We start from the raw sequence: 13,956 nt of genomic DNA, 5'->3' as shown, positions 1-13,956 counted from the left end.
GTTAGGGGTGACCAACTTAGAAACTATGGGAAATCCCTCGTATCTAGAGAGCTGATAACAGCCATGACAACGAAACACACATACAAGAGTTGGGTCCTATTGAGACAATAATCTTGCCAGTCCTCATGTATTTCCCAGGCAGTCGAAAAATTGCAAACTCTTAATCGTGTTCCAGAGAATAATTCTCTGAAGGATTGTTGGCCCCTTACGGAAGGATAGATGATTCCGTAACCTATAAATCAAATCATGATACCACGATCTAGCCTGGAACGTTTATTGAAATAATAGCAGCGGTGGGGAAAGATACGATGTACTGCCTGCCGCAGATGGAGCGATGGCAGAACGTGATGACAGCTTTTGGATATAGTGAATTAGTAGGCCTCGTCGCAAAACTACTTTGGAGTTTCGTATCAAGGCAGACCTACACCGAACATCGGCCGTTAAGCCAGTCATGATCGAAAATTTACTGCAGTGTCGTCCACCCCGTCGCTCTATAGTTCTGAGTATTGGCCGACTATAAATGGCAATGAACGGCGTCTCGCGGTAATGGAGACAAAGATCTTGCGTTGGACTAGTGATGTAATACGCCATTATCACACCCGAAATAAGGCTAACCAATATGGGGTTGCACCAATCGTGGAAGAATTGTGAGAGAAAGGTCTTCGATTATATTCAAAATTCACTTGCTTGGATTATTCTGAACATCAAAGTCGTTGGGAAACAGCCAAAAGGCCGGCGGAACAAACGATGGCTTGATACGTTAGATGGTAATTTCAAAGCCTCGCGATTCCATCAGATTTAGGGCAGGCATTTAACTGAGCAAAATCGCGCAACCGATCAATTAATCGATTAATTGTTGGGTTGAGGTGACACTTGACCATCTAGGTTCCTGCTGGACAAGTTAGAAGTCGAAAGTTTGAGTGAAGAATCTCCACATGTTCATTCATAATATAGTAAAGTTGGTATTCCTTGCTTTTTTCCTGTATTTCATGTTATTTTCTTTGAAAGATCAATGAGTATAAATTGTTCTAATTTTTTTCAAGCAATAACAAGCAAAATGCTTTTCTTGAGCTTTTTATATTTATCCGTAAAATTTTGGAATACGAATTGCCTAATATTTTACGGAGCTACTACAAGACTATCCTGGGTGCGATTGACTTGAATGGGCTTGATCCGATAGGGAGCACCAGCCCTCTGCAAGTTTCCAGAGCCGAGATTAACACTATCCTCACAAAAATAGGGGACATGTGCGAAAGCATGAAAACACCATTGGGCCTGCACGGTAAATAAAAGAAATCACACAAAACCTACACGACAAGGGCCAGAACGGCTCCATTGGATAGTCGCCGGATCATCGCGATTAACTTTGATTCAATCGCCGCAATTCATCGACATTATTTTCATCTCAGAAAGCGAAATCAATCCGATACATTCTATAATATTCAGAATGGATGAATTCATACGAAACGATAGGTGAAGTTGTGATGAGGGAGGCGGCACCGGGATGCAGATCGCCAGTATCATTTCAAGCAAGTCAATGGTCCTGCATTTGAAACCTTTAAGTAGTTAGAAGTCTCTTGTATCCTATTCATGCTGCCTAGAGGAGGGGATTTATACAGTCTCTCAGTCTACACAATGGAAAGCAATGAGCTAAACTCAAGGAGGAGTTCCATTGTTTGTTTGTAAAACTCGAACTGAACAAGCTTCAACTGCATTAACATTTCATAGCTGACGATTTGAACGCTAAGGTATTCCCCCAAGCCTTGGATAGAGCAATACCACATAAATATAAAGTATAAATGTGTCACATAATCCGAGCTGGCCCCAGGGCAATACCTATCTGGATTTGTGCATCTATGACGCGTACTAAACTTCAATTTCAGGAATCATCAATACAGACTGCCGACTTTCCCTTACGGTAACGACTATAACGCTCTTCTAATAGAAGTTCTGATGGGAAAACGCTAATGAGAGAAACAATACGTTGGATCTGGTGTTTCTGTAGACTTGCTGCTTCCTTTCGTACAAACATCCGAATGCCAGACCTTTACCAGAAAGTGGAAGAAGAGGATGATCGTCAAGAATGCGAAGAAGGGCATCCATTGTGAGTGCGACAATTTGATGGGTATCTGCGTGCTCCCTGGCATCGGAAAGATAATGCCCAAAATAATCCTGGACTGCAACAAAAAACATCTGGAAAGCTTGATCGATACAGAGCAGGTTGGTTTCCGCTGCGAATCCTCCTGCATTGAAATAAATCACCATACGGATCAGTGTTCCGAGAAAACTCATCCCAGGAATCATATCTTCTGAAGCGCGCATTTTCATAGAAATGGTCTAGTCCTTACTCCTCCCGCTGGTCGAGTTGATATCGTATATTTACGCCACACAACACTCCGAACCTAACTGGGGAGGTTTCTAGATTCGGCCAGAAATGCTAGGAACTACAGAGCTAGGGCAATGGATTTTAAGCGAGATGAAAAGCAAAAATGCTGGTAGTTCTGCCGTTTATGGCTTGGTTGGGTTTTGTAAATATAAAAATATTAGATGGGTACTGCTTTCGTTAATTATTTGTTACTATTTTGACATTGTTTATTTTATTTTTAGTCGATGTTCATATTATTACTATTGTGATTACTTTGAAAAATATATATATTTTTTAAGGAAAAAGAGAAGAATTATAAAATGAAAGATAAAATAATATATTTAAAAATAACAAAAAACAAATAAGTATTTCCAAGAATTTAAACATATGTAAACATCATCGTCGTCGTAGTCGAGGTTCTACAAATTATTTCAAGTCTTGGCTTTCAGGATGTCCTTCCTCCCACCATCTCGATCCATCGATAACGTCCTCAAATTTAGAAATCCTAGCAATAATGCGCTGACTTCCTGAAGAGAATCTGCCCCACACTTTCGAGGCTTTCCCACCGGTCTTCCCCCTTCTGTTCTCCCTTTAAATACCCCTTTAGGTGTCTGTGTATCCCCTATACGTTGAACGTGACCAGCCGATATCCACTTCCGAAATTTGATTAATTTTCTACAACCCATAGTTGCATCCGATTCGCCATTGGTCGCTCTCTCATTTCGTCATCATCGTCATCAACGGCGCAACGATCGGTATCCAATCTAGGCCTGCCTTAATAAGGAACGCCAGACATCCCGGTTTTACACCGAAGTCCACTAATTCGATATTCCTAAAAGCTGTCTGGCATCCTGACCTACGCCATCGCTCCATCTAAGCCAGGGTCTGCCTCGTCTTCTTTCTCTACCATAGATATTGCCCTTATAGACTTTCCGGGGTGCATCATCCTCATCCATACAGATTAAGTGATACGTCCACCGTAACCTATGATCCGGATTTTATCCACAAACAGACGGTCATTGTATCGCTCATAGATTTCGTCGTTATGTAGGCTACGGAATCGTCCATCCTCATGTAGGGGGCCAAAAATTCTTTGGATGATTCTTCTCTCGAACACGGCTAAGAGTTCGACATTTTTCTTGGTAAGAACCCAAGTCTCCGAGGAATACATGCGTGTTGTACAGCAAAAGCTTTGACCCTATGGTGAAACGTTTCAAGTGTAAGCTGAAATAGGCTCTGTTGTGATTTTCGACTCTAGATAGGAGAAATTATCAACGGTCTCAAAGTTGTAGTCTCCTATCTTTATTCTTCTTGGTTGTTTGGTTGATTAGGCTGCTTTTATCTGGACTCGCACATTGATCAGGGTCGGCTTAGTCAGTCTTATCAATTTCGTTGGGATACCGAATTCTCTCATGGCCGTGTACAGTTTTTCCCTTTTTTAAAGTCGATGAAGAGATGGTGCAACTGATGTCCACATTACAACAGTTTTTCCATCGCTTGCCGCACAGAGAAAATCTGATCTGTTGCTGATTTGCTTGGAGTGAAGCCTCTTTGGTATGGGCCAATGATGTTCTGAGCGTTTGTGGCCATCCGGCCTAGCAAGATAGCGGAGAATAGCTTATAGATGGTACTCAGCAACATGGTACCTCTATAATTACTGCATTACGTGATATCTTCCTTTTTATGTATGAGACAGATGATGCCTCTTTCCATTATCCTTCTCAGGACCCCCCTCTCGAAAGTATTGATCAGGTTTTGGGAAATTTGTGTCAGGGTTTCGCATCCGCACAACTAAACAAGTCTTATTATTGTTTTGTACACTGAAGCTTTGCTTTCCTGCGTATACAAGTGGCACTTAAAATCGACAGGATTAAGTAGAAGGCTCTGTTTGTGAGCTGAATTCGGCGTTTTATTTCCTCAGCTTCATTTTCATCTTTCATCATTTGGGTTTTATTTTATTAGTAGTAGAAATAAATAAAGCAATTTTTGTATTAGTTTTAAGTTTAAATTTGTTTTGGCTTTCAGTTTAGACGTAGATATCAATTTATGTGTTGAGTTAAATGTTAAATACAATAGTTTTAGAAAAATAACCTTAAAGGGTTCTTCCACTCTTTGGCTCCAAAAATCAATGTTACTTTTGTGAAATTTTTTTTTGCGAGTTGTGTTGTCTTTGATTATTTGTATAATTTTACTCTGCAAATGATTATAATATAATGTTTAATATAATATAATAAACCATAGACAAAGTGGTTTAAAACAACGGTAGACGCTTGATTTGTAAAAATCACCGGTTTTGTTAATGCGAAATAGAAAAAACAAAAAGATATATAATCAGTAAATTAATGGCTATCATCTCTACTTCAATGAAGCTTTTTTATGAAAACGAAAGAAAAATGGCGGTTGAGGGAATAATCGGCAATCGCTTTCTTTTACACATTTTATTGAGAACAAAAATGTTGCTTTGAGAATAACACGTTTAATTTTTTAATCTTTAATCTAGCCCTTCTACGTTAAGTCATGGTTTTTTTAGGAGTCAAAGCCAGCTCAGAGAGAAAGGATCGCGGAATGTGTTTTTCAACTAATAAAGGCAGTCGCGCGACGATTCACAAAAATCGTTATAATTGTTGAAGGACTTTACATAAAATTTTAATTCAGTACTTACAAATGTCAAAATTTTCGAAAAATACAAAACAAAACAGAAACACCGACTTTTAAAAAGTGCTAGCGTGGGAAACCTCCTTAAGTTAAAAGTTCTAAATCAAGTGATAAACAAGTCGGAATACTGGAAGCACGCGCTTCGGGTATAAAGATTTTGTGTTCATCTAATACGAGAAACTTCTACGCACTTTTTTCATCCGAATATAGCTACAAATCCAACATGTTCCTTCACATTTTGCTAAGCAGCCATAGATATTGTCCTCACCCTAAACAAACAAACTGACTATTACCGAATACTGTGCACATATATGCACGTATATAAATTAATTGTACCCATATTTTCAATTTACTTCGTAAACAAAAGCATACATATAGTACGCATATTGAATAACGCCGGTTTAATGTACAAATAAATCTATATGAATTGGACACAACCCACTACTTCATTTGCGCGTAAATATACCTACATACACACATATGTCTTTCTGGAGTAATGATATACAAATGACTAAAAAACTAAAACAAAGTATTTCTTTCCGACCTCTCCATTCATACAAGCTCACTTGATTGTGATATTGATAAACTGATATGTGATGATAACGTCATACACGTTGTAGAATGCATGAAATTCACAAAAAAATGCAAAGTTTCACCCTCTATAACTTTGTTAATAATAAACGGATTTTCTTTAAACTTGACCAATTTGTGCCTTACGTTATCCCTTACACCAATGCTACCGAATTTTGTACTACTAGAATAAATTTAAGGGGCGTTGCCGGGTAAATTTCTAAAACGTGAAAATACACTATTATTAACTTGATTTGTGCAGGTATCGGAACCGGTTGCATTTTGAGGCGATTCAGATTTTGGATAGGTTGGATAGGTTCTGAGAACGAGACCTGCTTCACTTTTTGGGGCACACATTTTGAGCCCTCACTCCTTTTCGTTCCACCCAATATCAGAAACAAGATCATTTTCGTAAAGTACTAATTGATCCCTTTCATTTGATACCCCACACGACCATCTTTTTACCATATATTAAGAATAATTCTTTTTTGTTAAGAAGTAACTTAATTTATTCTTTTCATAGTTCGCTCCGAGCTCTCGAAGCGAACGGTCATTAAGAGCAGAGCTGAACAACAATCCAGAAGGAAGTATACGTTCTGGACAGTGGTACCATTCACGTCCGAAAAAAGGGTAACTATTATAAGAACATTAAATTAAAAAAAAATATTGTTACAGTGCTGCGCACAACAGCAAATACGGGCTTGGGGACAGGATGTCCACCAAGAGGTGTAAGATGATACACCCCGAGGAGATGTCATCGGAAGAAGAAGGCAGCTCCCCAGAGCTGCAAGCAATGAACGCGACCCTTCTCGAAAAAATCGAGGGGCTAAAGCAAGAAAAGGCTGCGATGGTCCAGCAGCTGGACTGTTAGCAAAAAATTATAAAGCGGCTAGAGGATCGCTTGGCATCCCTCGAAGGGAGGATGCCAATCGCAACGTCGGAGCAGCAGAAACGACAACATCATCGTGAACAACGGCAACATCAACATGAACAACAACAACACGAGTAACAACTGAAGGAGCAACAACAGATGGATCAACAACATCATCAAGATGGAGGGATGTGCGTCGTCATCCAAGAAGAGGAAGGCGACGAGTTCAACTTCGTCCAGCGGAGGAAAAAGGGAAACAAAGAAAAGGTGAGTGTAAGTGGAGTTAATGCCCCTCCGGCAAACCCTCAGGCACCCTCCCCCCAGGCTACCCGCCCAAAAAAGGCAAAAATTCCGCCCATCACTGGATATAAAATTAATGTTCCTCATTTCTTGAGGATATTAAAAGAGAAAGGGCTAAAAGCAACCCTACAAAAAACGAGGGCCGATAGGACCCTCATTTTTGCTCAAAGTCTTGAGGATCCTGCAGCGATCTTCAACCTTATTAAGGAAAAGGGACTGCATGCCATGACCAGTACCCCTCCGGCTTTAAGGACTCAGTCCTTGGTCCTCCGTGGTCTTCATAGAGAGACTGACCCGGCTGACATAATGCACGAACTCGACGAAGAGTACCCGCACCTAAAGTTGAAAAGCGTTTCAAATCTAGTCACGCGAGCCGACAAACTGGCCCACAGCCTGAACCCGGCGCTTCCGTTGAAGTCGCAATCGGGGCTGTTCATGGCTACTTTCGAGCCAGAACAAGATCTAAACGAAGCATTTAAGGTGAAATATATCCTTCACCAGAAAATTTCGCTTGAGAAAGTCAAGCCGATTCAAGAAGAGCAGTGCTACAACTGCCAAAACTTCGGGCATATCGCCATCAGTTGCTCAATCGTACACCGGTGTGTGAGGTGCACGAAAACCCATGTGCGAGGGGAATGCTCAAATCCCACCGCAGACAAACCAAGTTGCTGCAATTGCGGCCAGTCCGGACACCCCGCCAACTACCGCGGATGCCCGGCATACAAGGACATGGTTGCCAGAAGGGACGCTGGCAGGGCGAAAAAAAATGCGGAGACCATGAAAGCCAAAGAGGCGGTGACTCAGATGTCACAAGGTTGACCAAACCGGGCGTTTCTTACGCTCAAGCAGCTAGGAATACTCTCCCTAGAGCTGCAGCTCCCCAAGCTCCTCTTACCCAAACAACTAGGAACACTATTCCTAGAACTACAGCTCCTCAAGTCCCTCAAGGCAACAAATTGGCCTTCCAAAACATGGTCGAAACTCTCGCTTCGGCCCAAACAAATGAACAACGACAATTAGCCGCTATCCAACTTTTGATGTGTTTATAGAGTTAAAAGTCGTCACATTTAACTCCGCGTCCTTGGTCTCACACGCCCAACGTGCCACCGCACAAGAGTTGGTCGATTCCCTGAAAGCAGACTTCTTCTGTGTTTCAGAGACACATTTAAAAAGCAGACAAAACGTTAATTTTACCGGATATAACATTATCCGGGACGACACCAACAGCGGTTCCGCCCTTGTAATCAGAAAAAACTATGCATTTGAGGAAATCTCCATCAAAAACCTGTAGACCTGTTCTGCGGCAGCGGCCTTGGTTAAAACTACCGACAATAGACGCATCTTAATAGCTGCAGTCTACATAAAATGTAACTCTCCCTCTGAACAACTGGGCCAAGACTTACAAATCTGCGCGATCTGCACTCTAAATCTAAATGCTTAATTTTTGGTGGGGACTTTAACTCACCGCACACTTCCTGGGGCGATTCGGCAAAAAACCGAAATGGGGTTGCCCTCGAAAAATGGATCCATAATCAAAGTCCATTAAACCAGCTTGAGATGATCTTGCCAGACACACCCACAAGGCCTGCAAGTCAGTCAATACTTGACTATTTTCTAATGTCCGCAGACGCCACTCTCACACTGTAGGTGTTAACGTGCAAAACTTTACCAGGGATGTCCGATCTTTTCGCAGTTGAACTTATACTTTCGCTAAACTCTCAACTGCAAAAGCGAGTACCCAGCATAATAAGATCATTCGCCCATACTAACTGGGATAAATTCAGGGCAGAATTAGCACCACAGCTAAACCTGAAAAAAATCACTGTCTCGCAAAACCTAACGGACAAAGAAATCGATGAGGCCATCATCTTGGCTACTGATGCCATCAACTCTGCTACACGCAGAAACACAAAGCTCCTCAAAATCGATGAGATTCAGTTCAATAAACTATCGCACGAGATAATGAAACACCTGAAAGTCAGAAAAATCTGGCGCAGAAATCTCAAACGAAACTTCCACAAAAATTGCAACAGAACTAACCCGAAACATAAAGTGTTAATTTCGCGGATTAACTCCCTTAGTACAATGATGGAACAATTCCGTAGCAAGGAACTCACTCGCAAGCTAGCAGATGTGAAACCCGGATCTAATATGTTTGTACATATAAATAGACTGACAGGCCGCAACAGATCCAAAAACTTCGTTCTTACCAAGAACAATGAAAACATCGGCAGTGACGCTAGGAAAGCTCAAATACTCGCGGAGTCTTTCCTAAATCAACTAAACTCTCCTTCACCTAGTAACAACCGAGCCGTCAGTTCGATTGTAGACACGACAATCAAAGACTTTCTTCATAAGCATTCACTCAAACTAACTACCTTCTCCACCTTTAACCCATTCTCCAAACCAAATGACCCCAAAACCTTTTTGAGCTTATCACAGCTCGCAGCCATCATTAAAAGCCATAACGGCAAAAAATCAACTGGACCAGATGACATAGCAAATATTGTCATCAAAAACCTCCCTAGGGCATCAATGAAGTTCCTTCTTGCAGTCTTCAACAACTGCATCAATAATGGTTACTTTCCCACTACTTGGAAAGTAGCAAAGATAATCGCCATTAAAAAAAAGGCGGCTCCCAGGAACCACAAAACTGCAGGCCCGTCTCTCTCCTCTCCAACTTGGGCAAGCTCTTCGAAAAAGTATGGACAGTGGGATTAGTCCAACATTGCGATCGCACTAAGCTACCTTCACGATTCAGTGAGTAGCAGACTTAACGTCAATAACAAACCCATAGTAGTGTATGCATTAGACCTCGAAAAGGCATTTGATTCCATGTGGGTCAACGGACTTATCTCCAAATTAATCAGCCTTGATTTCCCTATCCCGGTGATCAGACTTATAATAAGTTTCTTCGAAGATAGGCATTTTTACATCAGCGCGAGAAATGATTATTCCGATCTCCTACCGGTCACTTCTAGAGTACCGCAGGGATCCATTTCAGGACCTACACTCTACAACATTTTCACGGCCGACGCTCCAATCCCAGAGAGCGACACAGAACTATTACAGTTCGCTGACGACACGCTTATCTTCTCGTCGAGCCTCCGACCCGGTAAGGCAGCTAATGCTATAGAGAAATACTTAACAGTTCTCTGCAAGTACTACCACACCTGGGGGATAAAAATCAACTAGGCCAAAACACAGGTTATTACTCTTCGGAGAAAATCCAGATACTTGGGATCTAGATCTATCCACAAAAAAGCTAAACGCTTAAAGCTACACATCGGGAATACCGTAGTAAACAGTTCACAACAAATGAAATACCTGGGAATGCTATTTCATGAACACTTACGATTCGACCCCCACCTTAATCTTGCTCTCAGCAGAGCACGCGGTGCACTAAGTAAAATCTACTCTATTCTTCGTAAAAGAGTAGGATTTTGCACTAAATCTAAACTGACCCTATACAAAGTCCTCATAAGACCGATTCTTTGCTACGGAGCCCCTACATGGATCTCTTGCCCGACCAAAGCTATGAAGAAGTGCGAGTCCTTCGAGCGCAGAATTTTGAGACACTGCGTCGGCTTGTCGTGGAAAACCAAGAAGTGTGGGCGCAACGCCGAAGTGTACAGGCGAGCAAAAATTAAACCTCTTCGAGAGTTCGCTCTCAACCTGTTAGAAAGATTCTTCGAAAGAACGGAGAATCACCCCAATCCACTCATGAGGCAACTTTATCTGGAGAGTAACTCCACCCCATTGGCCACATTCTTAAGGCCTTGCCAAATTGTGAGCTCTGCATTAAAACTCGCCATTGTCTCTCTCTTCGACACTCCTTGCCTGGTAGGGGTGCACAGAGGTTAAGCGCGAAATTGTGAGCATAGCGCTCACAATTTCGCACAAAAACATTAGTTATAAGAATTAGATTTAAGTATTATTTATTAGATTAGATTAGAATAAGTAATAAGCCTTCTCGCGCTCTAGGTGCAGGCGCAGTTTTTTTCAAATATATGTCCAGTTTTTTAATCATGAATTGTCAAGATCTATGTGTAAAGTAAATACACCGTAAAAAGTAATGTCAGAGAAGGTGTGGGCAGGCCAAACATTGTAATAGCCACCAGTTTTTTTTTTAATATTTAATTATGACACATAAGCTACATTTAGGCTAGTAATAAGAAACAAACGCTATGTATTTAATATAGGTCACTGGTTTTTAAATAAATGATTTTAAAATGAAAAAATGATTTTTTTCACTATTTTGAAATTGAATTATTAAGGATAAGTTAAGTAGGCAGTAGGAATTGAAAGAAACTGCATGCCCGTCAACTCGTTCAGTAACAAAAGAATATAAAAACGTGTTCAAGTCTCGAGAATCGGAGCAGAACAGACCGGTTGATTTTTTTCGAGACCCGTTCGAAATAAATTTCGAATGTTGTTAACCCTGCTGCGCCACATCACTCCGCCCCCAGATGAAACCTAGGGGTTTCAGCGACCGAACCCGAAACTGCGTTCTCCATCATTCCACGAAGCGAACGCGACTTTGTTATGGGGCGTACACGGGCTTCAGCCTAGATAAGGAGACCGCCTTTTTGTGTCCTCCGATCCCGACCTGGAAGAAATGCTCTCCCCGCTCGAGAACACGATACGGGCCTTCATATGGAGGCTGCAGCGGCTTCCGGACCGCATCCGTCCTGACCAGGACGTGCGTGCACGTGTCCAGTTCCTTGGTCGCGCAGGCAGGTGCGGACGAGCGTCGGGTGGGGGTGTGGCTTTAATGCATCGAAGATTGTCCCTCAGCAGACGCAGCAATCCCGACTTTGTGAGACCTGATCTCTCGTCGAAGCCCGGATCACTTAGGAGCCTTGGATTCTCCCCATATTCTAGCTACGCGGGGCTAGCACCAAACTCTTCTCGGCGGGTTGTTCATAGGCCAAGTAGGACGAAAGGCAAACTTGTGTACACCCCGTCTTATATGTATGTAACATAAAATGGCACCACATGCTATATATAAAGGGATTCACAGATTACACCTTACCAAATTTCTTGGTAATTGCTTAGGTCGTTTTCAAGTAAATTGGGTGTGACAGAAAGACAGACATTGAATCAATTTTAATGAGGTTTTGTGTTTATACAAAACTTTAAAACTAGAGAATATGACATTTATTATTTCTTTTTTGTATTTAGATTCAAAGAATCTATGAAAATACTTCTCCATGTATTATTATTCTTCCTATATAAATTATTGTCAATTTTTGTCACTTTTTAGAATTGTCTTCGTAATCTTCATATGTAATGTCGTTTGCTCTTAATAAAATGATTTTGAAAACTAAAAATAAACTCAAAGTTTATTTAAGGAAATCATATCACTTGGACACAAAGGACAATAATTATATTTTGCCTAATTACTTCTGAATCTACAAGCTTTGTTTGAAATACGATACGAATTAAATAGTTAATGTTAAAATTGTACAATATATTATAACATCGAGTCAAAACATATGGAAGCAAACTTGGAGACAAACCAGCAGTTTTGGTGACCAGTCCTAAAGAAAATAGTAGAAACATTAGGAAAATACCATACGAGAAATAGGTGGACGCATCACTACTTGAATATCAACATTGCAGAACCACCAGTAGTCGATTAAAGCAGCTGAAGATAAGATGATGGAAAATAAACTGACAATCACACTATTATCACCAGAGTCAAAAATGTTAATGAAAACGTTGTTAATTGATATGTATAAGCAACTAATCATACCAGGAATAACAATGAATAGCAGTATCAGGGTCAGGATTGCAGGGAAGAACTATTCTCTATTGCAATCTTAATCCATCTCCAATTACCTCTAAGGCATCACTATTTCGTGCTTACCAGAATAAAAGGAAGAGGTGTTCAGCGTTTCATTCTATTGTTTTACTAAAAAATTGCAACTGTTTCACAATACGAATTTCTTGCGACCTTTTACATGTAAAGTAAATTTCACAGAGATCAGAAGGCACTCCTTTTAGGTTCACTTCAAAACACTCACGAAAAGCATTCTCTATCTTTATAATTTATAAAGAACAAAATGTCCCCATTTTGTTATTAAAACTGAGATAATTTGAAATTTTACGGCAAATGTTACTTTTTATTGAATCATTCATTTATTATTTTATTGATTCTGAGGGAATAACTCTTAATATTCCCTATTACTTTTAACTGAGTGTCTATGCAAACTCAGTGCCACTTATTCCTATACATTCATAAAAAGATCCTGAGCAAGTAGGTAACATCCCGAGGTAATTAAACACTGGAACCACTCACTATGCATTAGTTAATTGCGAATGATATTTGAATTTTATGCGATTGCCCTTGATTAGCTTTCACTAAATGAGCAGGTGTGGGAAATTCTTCAAGAAATATGTTTCCGAACTCAGTTTGACCGTAAGCTACAGAACGAAAAGATATATGTATCCACATAGAAAAAAAGTAAATTGTACTATTTGAAAAGGAACGTTACGCCTTCAACAGTTTCCCTGCAACTGAGCATTAGTTCCAGTTAACGCTTCAAAACGGAAGAAAGTAATCTTTTTGTTGGATGGCGATGACATCGACAAACAGCACATTTAATCGATGCGAAGTGACGCATTTCATATACAGAACGAATACGGAAAACTTGCATATGAATGAGTTCACAGTTTCGGTTGCTTTTCAAACGAATCGCTTGGATTGGCTGGGCGAACGTCTCATCAGAACGAGCCTCTTTTTTAAGACGACAAATAGAAGCCTTTCAAAAACCTACAAGTCCTGATATGATGAAATCATGAAACCATGAAAGCCATTTAAGGAATTGTCGAGAAATATGTAACCATATGGTGAAAAATACATGCAACATTTAGATTACATGGCAAGTAAGGCCAATAAAAATGTTTTATCAGTAAATACTAGAAATTGCATTTCAGTTCAAATATACATGTTTGCTGTAGATACTGCTTCCATGCAACTATCCTTTGGTTGCTAAAAAGCGGAACAGGGAGCACTTACATAGTACAGATTTTTCGGCATTAGAGAGTAGGCCATAGAACGGTGTAGATAGGCAATATTATGAGGACATTCAAATGTTCTTGTTTACCCGCACTTTGTTATCCACTTTGAATCACATCACATCTCATTTTTTTTTTATTAAACTCAACATATATAAAGAGAAACCATTTT

General features: G+C 40.4%; 1 protein-coding gene across 1 annotated transcript in view; it reads right to left on the bottom strand.

Annotated features, from left to right (window-relative positions):
* Window positions 1–13,641, bottom strand: part of LOC119648151 (transient receptor potential cation channel subfamily A member 1) — a 295,897-nt gene extending 282,256 nt beyond the window's left edge. The window contains exon 1 of the mRNA XM_038049722.1: window positions 12,634–13,641. The gene's annotated coding sequence lies outside the window, so the exon portion shown is untranslated. The remainder of the gene's footprint in view (window positions 1–12,633) is intronic.
* Window positions 13,642–13,956: the final 315 nt, after the last annotated feature.

The sequence above is a fragment of the Hermetia illucens genome, chromosome 2 (assembly GCF_905115235.1).
Source record: "Hermetia illucens chromosome 2, iHerIll2.2.curated.20191125, whole genome shotgun sequence".
NCBI classification, from domain to species: domain Eukaryota; kingdom Metazoa; phylum Arthropoda; class Insecta; order Diptera; family Stratiomyidae; genus Hermetia; species Hermetia illucens.
Note: the sequence above shows the minus strand (reverse complement) of the source record. Positions and strands in the feature narration are given on the sequence as shown.